Consider the following 11235-nt stretch of genomic DNA (forward strand, 5'->3'; position numbering starts at 1 on the left):
TCTGCTCTGTGAGACCCCTGCTGCTTTACTCTGAACCCATGTCTGTCTGTCTCTCTCTTTCTCTCTCCCTCTCTCTCTCTCTCTCTCTCTCTCCCTCTCTCTCTCTCCATGGCTGAGCTGATCTCAGCACAGCGTTTAGACATTGGAAATGTATATTTACTGAGCACCTCTGTGCTGGGCATGATAATATCATTATGAACACCGTAGTTATAAAAAGCACTCTTAGGGAGCTACAACTCTAAGTGTAAAAACTAGCAGAGACAGACAATAATAGACAGACCCGCAGGACTCAGATAGGAGGCTTACTAGACAGATTATAGATTTCAGCAGGGAACTGAAATGATTAAAATTACTAATCACTAAATTTGTTGTTTAGTAATTAATTTAGCCAATCGGCTAATTTACTAATTACTGAAAATTAAATATCTGGAAAAGAACCAGAATGTAGTAGAAAGAGAAGGCAGAAAAGGCCACCTAAAGCCCATCTTTTAGACAGTTCTCTTAGCAGATGAGGGATAAAAGGCACTTCCTAGCCAGGCATGGTGGCTCATGCCTGTAGTCCCAGCTACTCAGGAGGCTAAGGCAGGAAAATCACTTGAACCCAGGAGGCAGAGGTTGCAGTGAGCCGATATCATGCCACTGCACTCCAGCCAGGGCAACAGAGCAAGACTCCATCTCAAAAAAATAAATAGCAGGGCACGGTGACTAACACCCATAATCCCAGCACTTTGGGAGGCTGAGGAGGGCGGATCACTTGACGTCAACAGTTGGAGACTAGCCTGGCCATACCCCGTCTCTACTAAAAATACAAAAACTAGCTGGACATGGTGGCAGGCATCTGTAATCTCAGCTACTCAGGAGGCTGAGGCAGGAGAACTGCTTGATCCCAGGAGGCAGAAGTTGCAGTGAACCACTGCACTGCAGCCTGGGTGACAGAGCAAGACTATCTCAAAAAAATTAAATAAAGCCCAACTTTTAAACAGTTCTCCCAGCAGATGAGGGATAGAAGAGCGCTTCCTTACCCTGGTAGCTCTGAGTGTCCAGTCTGTGCCCTTGCCTACCACACTTGATGGGGAAACGGAGCAGCCTGGACTGCAAGCTGTACTGAAGACCCCACCCACACAGTGAGAGTTCCCTTTGGCCTGCACTTCGGGTTGGATGCATCCCGAGCTCTCAATGCATCGTGTGCTAAGGTTCCACCCTCCCCTGGGCTGGGAAGTATGTCTTGGTCTTCTGTCTCCAGGGTGCTGGTGGCAGAGCCTGACATGGAGTCAGTGCTCCATAGATGCTTGTTCAAGTTCCTATTAACTGAGCAGGCTGGGCCTAACACCACTGCCTGCAAAGGCCTGGCAGGTGTAGGGACTCATCGACCCGTCCCTGCTGCTCTTACAGAAAGGGGAGAGGGAGGTGGGTGGGAGTGGATGGAGAGTTGCCCTTTTATTAAGGAGGGCCAGGGGCTGTAATAGGGGCCCCGGCATAACTTATCTCAGGAAACAGCAGGGGCCCCCTCCTCTGGGGCCCATAGCCTGGCCTTACTTCTCTTCTCTCTTCTTTACAGTTTGAGACTTCGTCTAAGCCAGCACTAGGCTGCCAAAGACTTCAAATTCCTCTACCTTCTACTCTAATTCCAGCTCCTTGATGAGGGCAAGATTCTTGGCTGGGACAGAATGACCAGCATGGAATTCTGGGAAACTCAGAACCGCACGTGCTGCAAATGCAGGGAAGAAGAGCTGCTTGCCACTGCGCTCAGAATACTTCTGAGGACGTGGAACTGTCCCACTGGTCTGGGTAATTTCCCCCCTTCCTCCACATCTCCACTGTAAACCAAGAGACAGCACGGCTAGCGAGTCCCAGCCCTGCAGCGAGAGCTCTACCTGGCTCCTGTTCATGCCCAAGGTATTCACTTATTCAACAGCCACGCGGGAAGCCACCACTTCAGAACACTGACTGTGTGGAGGGGGACACGAAGCCAGATCCTCAGCTGCCTGGTCCTGGCTTTCCCTGCCTGATCCAGGAGTCTCCTGAGGCAGGAAGTTCTTTGAGGGGAACTGATAGCTCTTCAGAAGCCTGGTAGAGAGCTGCTGTCTTTGGGGTAGACACACTGGGACTGAATGCTTTGGAGGACCTCTGTTTTTGTGGGGGAACCTGTGAACTCGGGCCCCCAGGCTACAGCATTCAAAGTTTTTAACTTTCTTTTTGAACATAACCTTTCCTTTGAGTTTTCAACTGAAAAATAAAGCTAGCAGAATCCAAGAATGTGTCTCTGGATTGCTGGGGCTGATCATCCACTCAGGAGATGGGGAGACGTGGGTAGCTACGGAATCTTCTCAGCAATAGGGGGTGCCCTCGAGCCCTCTTTGGGCTGAGACTTTGGTAGGAGATTGTAGGGTCCAGATTCCAGAGCAAAGGGCCAGGTGTCAGCCACGGGGATGGAGGCAAGCTGAGGGCCAGACACCAGACTTGGCTGTCCCTGACCTCCCCACCCATGAATCCCAGGTGCACAGCAGGTGCTTGATGAAGTTCAGAAGAAAGAACTCCAGGGCAAATGGGAATGAGAAGGTTGGTCCTCCACATTCCCACGCTGGAGGGAAGAGAAGGGGGGGTGGCTGGGATCTGAGTGTTTGCTATGGTTACAGTCTGAAGATCCTGAGCCCAGGCACTGCTCCGAGTACCTTGAAAGATGTTTGATCTTAAGCCTTACAATAGTCCAATGAGGAATAGATGATCTCCTTAATGAGGGAAGAAACAAAGGCTCAGAGAGTGGAGGGGATTCCCCCAAGGTCATATAACCTACAAATGGCCAGGACGGTGCTGATGCGGGCCTGTCTGCCTCCCAGGGCTGCCCAAGCTCAGTCACCCCCCACCACTTCTGCTTTTGCAACAATAGCCTTATGCCACATATTCTACCAGTTACTTTATGCAAGAAAGTCAAGTAAACGTTAGCCATATCCCAAGCCATTAACAGGTAGCTCCTGTTCAAAATACCCTGTAAATCAGGTCATGTTACAGGTGCCGTGCTAGGCTTGTTTTAGGGAACTCGGCCTAGGAATATGAGCGAAGAGACAACTCACAAAGCAAAGCAAATCACTGGCACGCAGGGGCCTGAGCAATTCAGCCAGAGGCAACTAGAGTGTGCAGCCCCCTGACCTGCTGGTTTCCCAACATGCTTAATGGATCCATGATGTCGGGTCCAGAAGTAAACGCAGAAGCCTTCCCTTCCTGCCTCCCACACTCTGGGTCAAGTTTTACCAAAAGCACAGCAGTGGACTGGACACCAGCAGAGATACACAGAGGGAAAAACAGTTCTCCCTCCTCAAGGCAGGTTGGACAACATCAATATTTTGCAGTTGGGGGGCGCGGGTGGAGTGTGTGTGCATGCCTAGAATTTAAAGACAAACAGATGGGAGAGGGAATGATTCCAGCAAAAGGATCGATAAATATTCACGTCTACAGTGTACACTGAACCGCAGCCTAGACCACATAGCGAGGCTCTGTCTCTACAAACAATTTAAGAATTAGCCGGGCATGGTGGCATGTGCCTGTAATGTCAGCTACCCAGGAGGCTGAGGCTGGAGGATCACTTGAGCCCAGGAGTTTAAAATTACAATAAACTGTGATCACACCACTGCCGTCCAGCCTGGGCATCAGAGCAAGGCCCTATCTCTAAAACAAAACAAGATAAGATGTTTACATAAAAATCAGTGTATGAAAATCCAAAATAAAATATTAGCAAATGAACCCCACTGGGGCTTAAAAAAAGTTACCTAGGTCGCCAAATACGTAACGTTGCCGGCCGAAGCCGTTCCACTGGGGAGTGTGTACGCAGCAAGCCAGTCCCAGCACCGCCCGGCCAGCTCCCTTAACGCCCGCGACAGTGGCCCGGACGCCACCTGAACGTGACTCTGCCAGCCAAGATATCAACCTGAATTCTCCTAACAAAGGTCTGCTCTGACTCCATGACCGATGTCCCTGTCGACACAGGTGTGGCTGCCCGGACTCCTGCTGTTGAGGGTGAGGGTCTGACAGAGGCTGAGGAGGAACTCAGGGCTGAGCTGACCAAGGAGGGAGAGGAAATTGTCACTCTACACCAGGTCCTGGCAGCCAAGGAGACGCACTGCGGAGAGCTCAACAGGCTGGGCCTCTCCACCCTGTGGGGTTGAAACAGAAGCTGTCCAGGAGCTGCCATGATGTGCAGGTCTCTAACAGCTATAGGCAGACTCAGGAAACTCTTTCACAGGCAGGACAGAAGGCTTCAGCTGCCCTGTCGACAATGGGCTCTGCCATCAGCAGGAAGCTTGGAGACAATGAGGAACTCTGCAACCTTCAAGTTGTTTGAGGACCGAGTTGGGACCATAAAGTGTATGGCTGTGGGCCGGCTGCGGTGGCTCATGCCTGTAATCCCAGCACTTTGGGAGGCTGAGGCGTGTGGATCACCTGAGGTCAGGAGTTTGAGACCAGCCTGACCCATATGGTGAAACCCCGTCTCTACTAAAAAAATACAAAAATTAGCTGGGTGTGGTGGCATGTGCCCGTAGTCCCAGCTACTCAGGAGGCTGAGGCAGGAGAATTGCTTGAACCCAGGAGGCGGAGATTGCAGTGAGCCGAGATTGCACCATTGCACTCCAACCTGGTGCCTGGCAATAGAATAAAACTCTTGTCTCCAAAAAAAAAAAAAGAAAAAAAGGTCTAAGGTTGTGAAAGACAGAACGGCAGTGACAACCTCCCTTCCTCAGTGGGGAATGGTGACAAGCCCCTGTCGGATCTCACACTTTTTTAAGCCCGAGGTTGCTTCACCCACCGCAGAGCACACGCAGCACACCCTCAGCATCACAGCCTGCGCAGCGGAGCAGCCAGCCAGGCAGATGAGCAGAGCCGGCCTGGACCACAGTCCTGCCCATCCACACGGAGATGCGGCTGCTGCGTTCGCAGGAATTAGAGAACACAGTCTTGTACACAGATGTTTTACACTAAAGTTTGTAGATGAACCAGATCACTGTGCCGTCCTTCCTAGGGGTTCAGGAAGGGGACAGGGCAGAGGATTTGAGAGAATTGAGCCAATGCCCAGGCTCCCTTTGGGAATCTTGTTAGCCCATTCAGAATGTTGAAGGATTGAAGAGTCCTAAGCATAAAAGAAATGGCATTTTCTGAGCTCTTCCTCCTCCTCCTTCCCTGACTCACAGAAGGAATGCAATCAACCAGCAAGTCCTACCTGTTCCACTATTTTTTAACCCCAAAATGCTGAACGAGAAAACTGCTCATGTTCTGAGACCCACCAGAAAGGAAACTGATCAGCAGCAGCTGCCTAATTGTGCCGCTAATCTAGCTTTAGCGGACGCAAATTCATTATTTTTTAAATGCAGTGGACTTTCCAAAAATGAAAATTAGGCAAAGCAGACAAAAGACTTAACCAAGTGAGACTTGTAGAATGTGAAAAGGATGGCTCAAAATCAGAACATCTTTTCATTTCCTTTATATTAACATGTTAAAATCATAATCATCACAGATGTTGAAAGGCATCTGACACAATTCACCACAAAATTTATAAAAGAACCTTATCAAATTAGAAAGAGGGATACCTCCTTAAATTACACACAATAAAGGAAATTACACCCTGACACACACCCATCAAGCCAAAGCCCAGCATCATTTGTAAGGGATGGAAGCAATGGAAGCTTCCATCAACCTTCGCAACAAAAGAATGCCGTCCGTTACCACTATTATTTTGGAGGCCCTAGCTGATGAAACTAGGCAAGGAGGAAAGTAAGACATTAAAGAAAAAGGAGGTGAAATAATTATCTTTACTCTGAAAAATGAGGCGGACAGATTTTGCTAAGAAGTTAGATACAAAAGTAACATACTAAACAGCCTTCCTTCTTAATTTTTAAACTACAGAGATGGGGCCAGGCACAGCTCATGCCTGTAATCCCGGCACTTCGGGAGACCGAGACAGGTGGATTGCTCGAGGCCAAGAGTTCAATACCAGCCTGGCCAACATGGCAAAACCCTGACTCTACTAATAATACAGAAATTAGCCAGGTGTTGTGAAACACAACTGTCATACCAGGTACTTGGGAGGCTGAGGCATCAGAATTGCTTGAACCTGGGAGGTGGAGGTTGCAGTGAGCCGGAACAGCACTACTGCACTCCAGCCTGGATGACAGAGCAAGACCCTGTCACACACACGCAAAAAAAAAAAAAAAATAGAGATGGGGTCTTATTATGCTGCCCAGGCTGGTCTCAAACTCCTGGGCTCAAGCAATCCTTCTGCCTCAGTCTCCCAAAGTTCTAGGATCACAGGCCTGAGCCACCAAGCCTGGCCTCTGACAGTCTTCCTATGTACAAACAAGCAGTTAGAAAAGAAAACAACCCATGTGCAACAGCACACCCCCCAAAAAAAACCTCTCAGAAATAAATGTGCTAAAATATGCACACACAATCCATATGAAGACATTTTTCAGTGAAACACTCTGAATGCCAAGAAAGCCACACTGCACATGCTATCGAGAAAGGGTCAACATTAAGAAGATGTCACGGCCAGATATGGTGGCTCACACCTGCAATCCTAGCACTTTGGAAGGCCAAGGTGGGTGGATCATGAGTTTGAGACCAGCCTGAGCAGCATGGCAAAACCCTCTCTACTAAAAATACAAAAAAATAGTGGCTTGCATCTGTAGTCCCAGCTACTCGAGAGGCTGAGGCAGGAGAATTGCTTGAACCCAGCAGGCAGGGGTTGCAGTGAGCCGAGATTGCACCACAGCATTCCAGCCTGGGTGACAGAGTGAGACTCCATCTCAAAAAACAAACCAAAAAAAGATGTCACTATCAATATCAACTGGAGGTGTGTGGCGATGGGGTCTTCACATACTCTGGGGGAATGTAAGATAGCACAGCCACTCCAAAAGACAGTTTGGCAGCTTCTTAAAAGGTAAATATAAATTTACCTTATGGAGCCGGCTGCAGTGGCTCAGGCCTGTAATCCCAGCATTTTGGGAGGTCAAGGTGGGTAGATCACCTGAAGTCAGGAGTTCGAGACCAAACCTGGCCAACGTGGTGAAACCCGGTCTCTACTAAACATACCAAAAAAAACAGAGCAATGTGGTGGCGGGTGCCTGCAATCCCAGCTACATGGGAGGCTGAGGCAGGAGAATCACTCACAACTGGAAGGTAGAGGTTGCAGTGAGCTGAGATCACGCCACTGCACTCTAGCCTGGGTGACAGAGTGAGACCCTTGTCTCAAAAAACAAAAAAAAATTAGTTAGGTGTGGTGGCGCATGCCTGTAATCCCAGCTACTCGGGTGGCTGAGGCAGAAGAATCCCTTGAACCCAGGAGGTGTGGGTTGCAGTGAGTCAAGATCATGCCACTGCATGCACTCCAGCTTGGGCAACCGAGTGAGACTGTCCCCAAGCAAACAAAAGGAAGTCACTGCGCAGCCCACACCGACGGAGGAGGCATCCTAAACTTTTATCGAGTCTGGCAACTCTGCCTGTCACATCAGCACATTCCAAATACTCCACAGCTCCATGAGGCTGCTGCCAATCACATCAGACAGCATAGCTGTACTCAGGAACATCAAGGAAAAGCACCCACACACCAGTCACTCAGGTACCACTGGACTACTGTTTACTTAATAGTTTTCTGTAAAAGGGCTCACTTTTTTTAGGCATTTTTTTTTTTTTTTTTGAGATGGAATCTCGCTCTGTCCCCCAGGCAGGAGTGCAATGGAGTGGACTCAGCTCACGGCAACCTCTGCCTCCTGGGTTCAAGCGACTCTCCCACCTCAGTCTCCTGACTTGCTGGGATTATAGGCGCACACCACCACACTTGGCTAATTTTTGTATTTTTAGTAGAGATGGGGTTTCACCATGATGGCCAGGCTGGTCTCGAAATCCTGACCTCAGGTGATCTGCCCGCTTTGGCCTCCCAAAGTGCTGGGATTAGAGGTATGAGTCACAGGCTTTTTAAAAAGGGAACTTGATATCACTACCTTGCAACGGCCCAGTATCAAGGATGGCCCTGGACGTCCAAGGGGTAGAGCAGCTCTGTTCCTCCAGTTGGGCTTTTTCCAGCCTTCCTTTCTTCTCCTCAGAAGCCTGGGGCAGACGGGGACCCCTTGGTCCTGGTCCTCTGGGCTCCATGGCCCCCACTCGAGGGAGCCTTCGCCAGTTCACAACCAGCGTCACGGGCAGCTCTGACCCCTCCTGTGCCCCATGCGTCTCTGGGGCAGAAAGCTGTAGATCTGTGGCTGCCAAACCTGGCTGATGATGAGACTCACCGGAGGGCTTTCTAAAAGCTTAGATTTTCTTGAGCCCCCAGCACGTGGATCCTAATTGAAGCTACGGGTAGGGACCAGGTTAGAAACAGCCCAGGTGGAGCTGATAATTAGCTACATGCCGGAGTCCTACACGCAGGACAACCAGGCTTAGCTGTGCTCTGGGAAGATTTTCACCTGCAAGTAATGCACAGCTGTCCGATGGAAGAGCCCAGGCCAGGCCCTGACTCCCACTCTCTTTTTTCTTGAGACGGAGTCTCACTCTGTGGCTCAAGCTGGAGGGCAGGGTCACGATCTTGGCTCCCTGCAACCTCCGCCTCCTGGGTTCAAGCAATTCTCCTGCTTCAGCCTCCTGAGTAGCTGGGACCACAGGCGTGTACCACCACGCCTGGCTAATTTTTGTATTTTTAGTAGAGGCAGGGTTTCGCCATGTTGGGCAGGCTGGTCACGAACTCCTGGCTTCAGCATATCTGCCCACCTTGGCGACCCAAAGTGCCGGGATGACAGGTGTGAGCCACCGCGCCCGGCCTGACTCACTTTCTAAAATGAGCAGTACCCGCGGAAGGAAAGTGTCTAGCTCGACCTTCTCCCAAGCTCACAGGACATGGAATTAGGTGCCGACAGACCCTTCAGAGAAACTCCTTTCCCTGTCCTGTGTGACCAGGAGGAAAGGAGGCTTAGTGGTCTGGTATTTCTGGGTGTGCAGCCTCTTTGTTTCTTCCTTATCTTTCTTGCCCATATCACATCTCAGGTCCCTTGGATCAGGGACAGAACTAGATTGTACCTCTCTGGGTGGCCGCTCACTACACTTTAGGGCTAGGTAACTGGTTTAGTGAGTTCCAGGTTCACAGAGGGAGAGGAACTGCTCAGGATAGGTTATCCCCAGAGCCTCCCCCATGCCAGATTGAGGTGATTTAGGTGATGAGATTTAGAGCAGATTTTGGACTCCTGAGTTGATGTTATAATGGGATGAGGCCTTGGGGCAGAGTGGATGTACTTTGTATTTGGGATGAACGCAAATCTTCGGGGTCTAGAGGGCTGACCAGGTAGACAGGCTGGCCCTCCCCACACAACGATGTCCATGCCCTAATCCCAAGAACCTCTAAATATGTCACCTTATGTAGCAAAAGAGACTTTGCAGGTGGGATTAGCAAGGGGTTTGAGATGGGGAGATTGGCCTGGATACCCAGGTGAGCCCAATCTATCCACACACGTCCTTAAAAGCGCGGGACTTTCTCGGGCTTAAACAGGAACAATGAGGAGGAATGGGAGGTCCGAGAAGTCACCACCTGCACAGGGAGCAACCACGTGTCTCGTTCACCTCGCGTATCCCCAGAGCCTGGAACCCAGCAGGTGCTTGGCCACAGAAAGGCCAATAAAGTGAACTTTTGTGTTTTCTTTCTGTCTTTGAGATGGAGTTTTGCTCTTGTCGCCCAGGCTGGAGTGCAATGGGGCATTCTTGGCTCACTGCAACCTCTGCCTCCCAGGTTGAAGTGATTCTCCTGTCTCAGCCTCTGGAGTAGCACGTGCCATCGCGTCTGGATAACTTTTTTGTATTTTTAGTAGAAACGGGGTTTCACTATGTTAGCCAGGCTGGTCTCGAACTCCTGACCTCAGCTGATCTGCCCGGCTCAGCCTCCCAAAGTGCTGGGATTACAGGCGTGAGCCACTAAAGTGAACTTTTAAGCACTGGATTCCAGCTAACAGCCATGTTGGGTGAATTATTTAACCTCTCCGACCCTACATCATCCTGTTTCTATGGATATCAGAAGTAAAGTCAGTGAAATAACCCACCCAAGGTCATCCAATGCATGAACAGTGGGGCTGGGCCTACTGCAAGCCCCTCAGAACCCATCTGGTTGCCAAATCCAGCACCCCCCACCCCCACCTCGGCCGGGCCAAAATGGGCAGAGCTTTTGGGAACAGGGGTGAAACTTCTCATGGCCGCATTTCGTTCCTTTGCTGCCTTCTGTGCCTTTGTTTTCTGGCGACTGGTTGTCATCCCATTTCCTGAGCACAGACCAGCAAGGGGTGTCAGTGCCCCGTGCAGAGACCTTCAGCTCCCAGAGCTGCCCTGGGGAAGGGCTTGGTCCTGGCCACCCTCAACAACAGAGTGTCCTTAATGACGAGGGGCACCTACTGGTCCATAACCTGGCTCCGCAGCTGGACAGAGCCCTGGACAAAGGAGTTCATCTCCATGGCTGCAGTTTTCACAGCTGTGGAAGGGGACAGGGGAAACGGACCTCCCAGGGGTCCTGGGACAGTAAAATGAAGCAACTCATGAGACAGCTTCTAGCACAGTCCCCGACACTTAATTCCTAGTTGAACTTCCATTCTGTTTTTGTTTAGTTTTTTTGAGACAGGGTCTTGCTCTTTAGCACAGGCTGGAGTGCAGTGGCTCAGTCTCGGCTCATTGCAACCTCCGTCTCCCGGGTTCAAGCAATTCTCCAGCATCAGCCCCCCGAGTAGCTGGGATTACAGGCACACGCCACCACACCCAGCTAATTTTTGTATTTTTTAGTAGAGATGGGGTTTCATCATATTGGCCAGGCTGGTCTCGAAATCCTGACCTCATGATCCACCCACCTTGGCCTCCCAAAGTGCTAAGATAGAGGTGTGAGCCGCCGCACCCCGCCAAGAGTTTGATTTTTATAAAATTGAGCCAGGTCCTGTTGTAAGAACTTTGTAGGAAGTATCCCATGTACCCCACAGACCCTGAAAAAACTCTGTTCTACACAGGTGAGGAAACCGAGGCTTAAGGAAGCTAGGTGGCTTGACCATAAACTCTCAGTAGCCTCTATGAGGCTTTGGCCTGCACACCTAATATGGTTTGGCTGTGTCCCCACCCAAATCTCATCTTGAATTGTACTTCCCATAATCCCCACATATCATGGGAAGGACCCCATGGGACGTAATTGAATCATGGGGGTGGATATCCCCATGCTGTTCTCGTGACTGTGAGTTC

General features: G+C 50.3%; 1 long non-coding RNA gene and 1 pseudogene across 2 annotated transcripts; both read left to right on the top strand.

Moving 5' to 3' along the window:
• The first annotated feature begins 1007 nt into the window (after positions 1-1007).
• Positions 1008-8437, top strand: LOC116560061. Its single transcript, XR_004272767.1, has 3 exons — positions 1008-2070; positions 5842-5849; positions 8425-8437. It is a non-coding gene; the product is annotated as an uncharacterized LOC116560061 (long non-coding RNA).
• On the top strand, positions 3860-5388 carry LOC116560060 (annotated as a pseudogene). Its single transcript, XR_004272766.1, has 2 exons — positions 3860-4381; positions 4702-5388. The product of XR_004272766.1 is annotated as a tumor protein D54-like (transcript).
• Positions 8438-11235: the final 2798 nt, after the last annotated feature.

Source organism: Sapajus apella, unplaced genomic scaffold (genome assembly GCF_009761245.1).
Source record: "Sapajus apella isolate SASKATOON/1434 unplaced genomic scaffold, GSC_monkey_1.0 scaffold25, whole genome shotgun sequence".
In the NCBI taxonomy this organism is placed as follows: domain Eukaryota; kingdom Metazoa; phylum Chordata; class Mammalia; order Primates; family Cebidae; genus Sapajus; species Sapajus apella.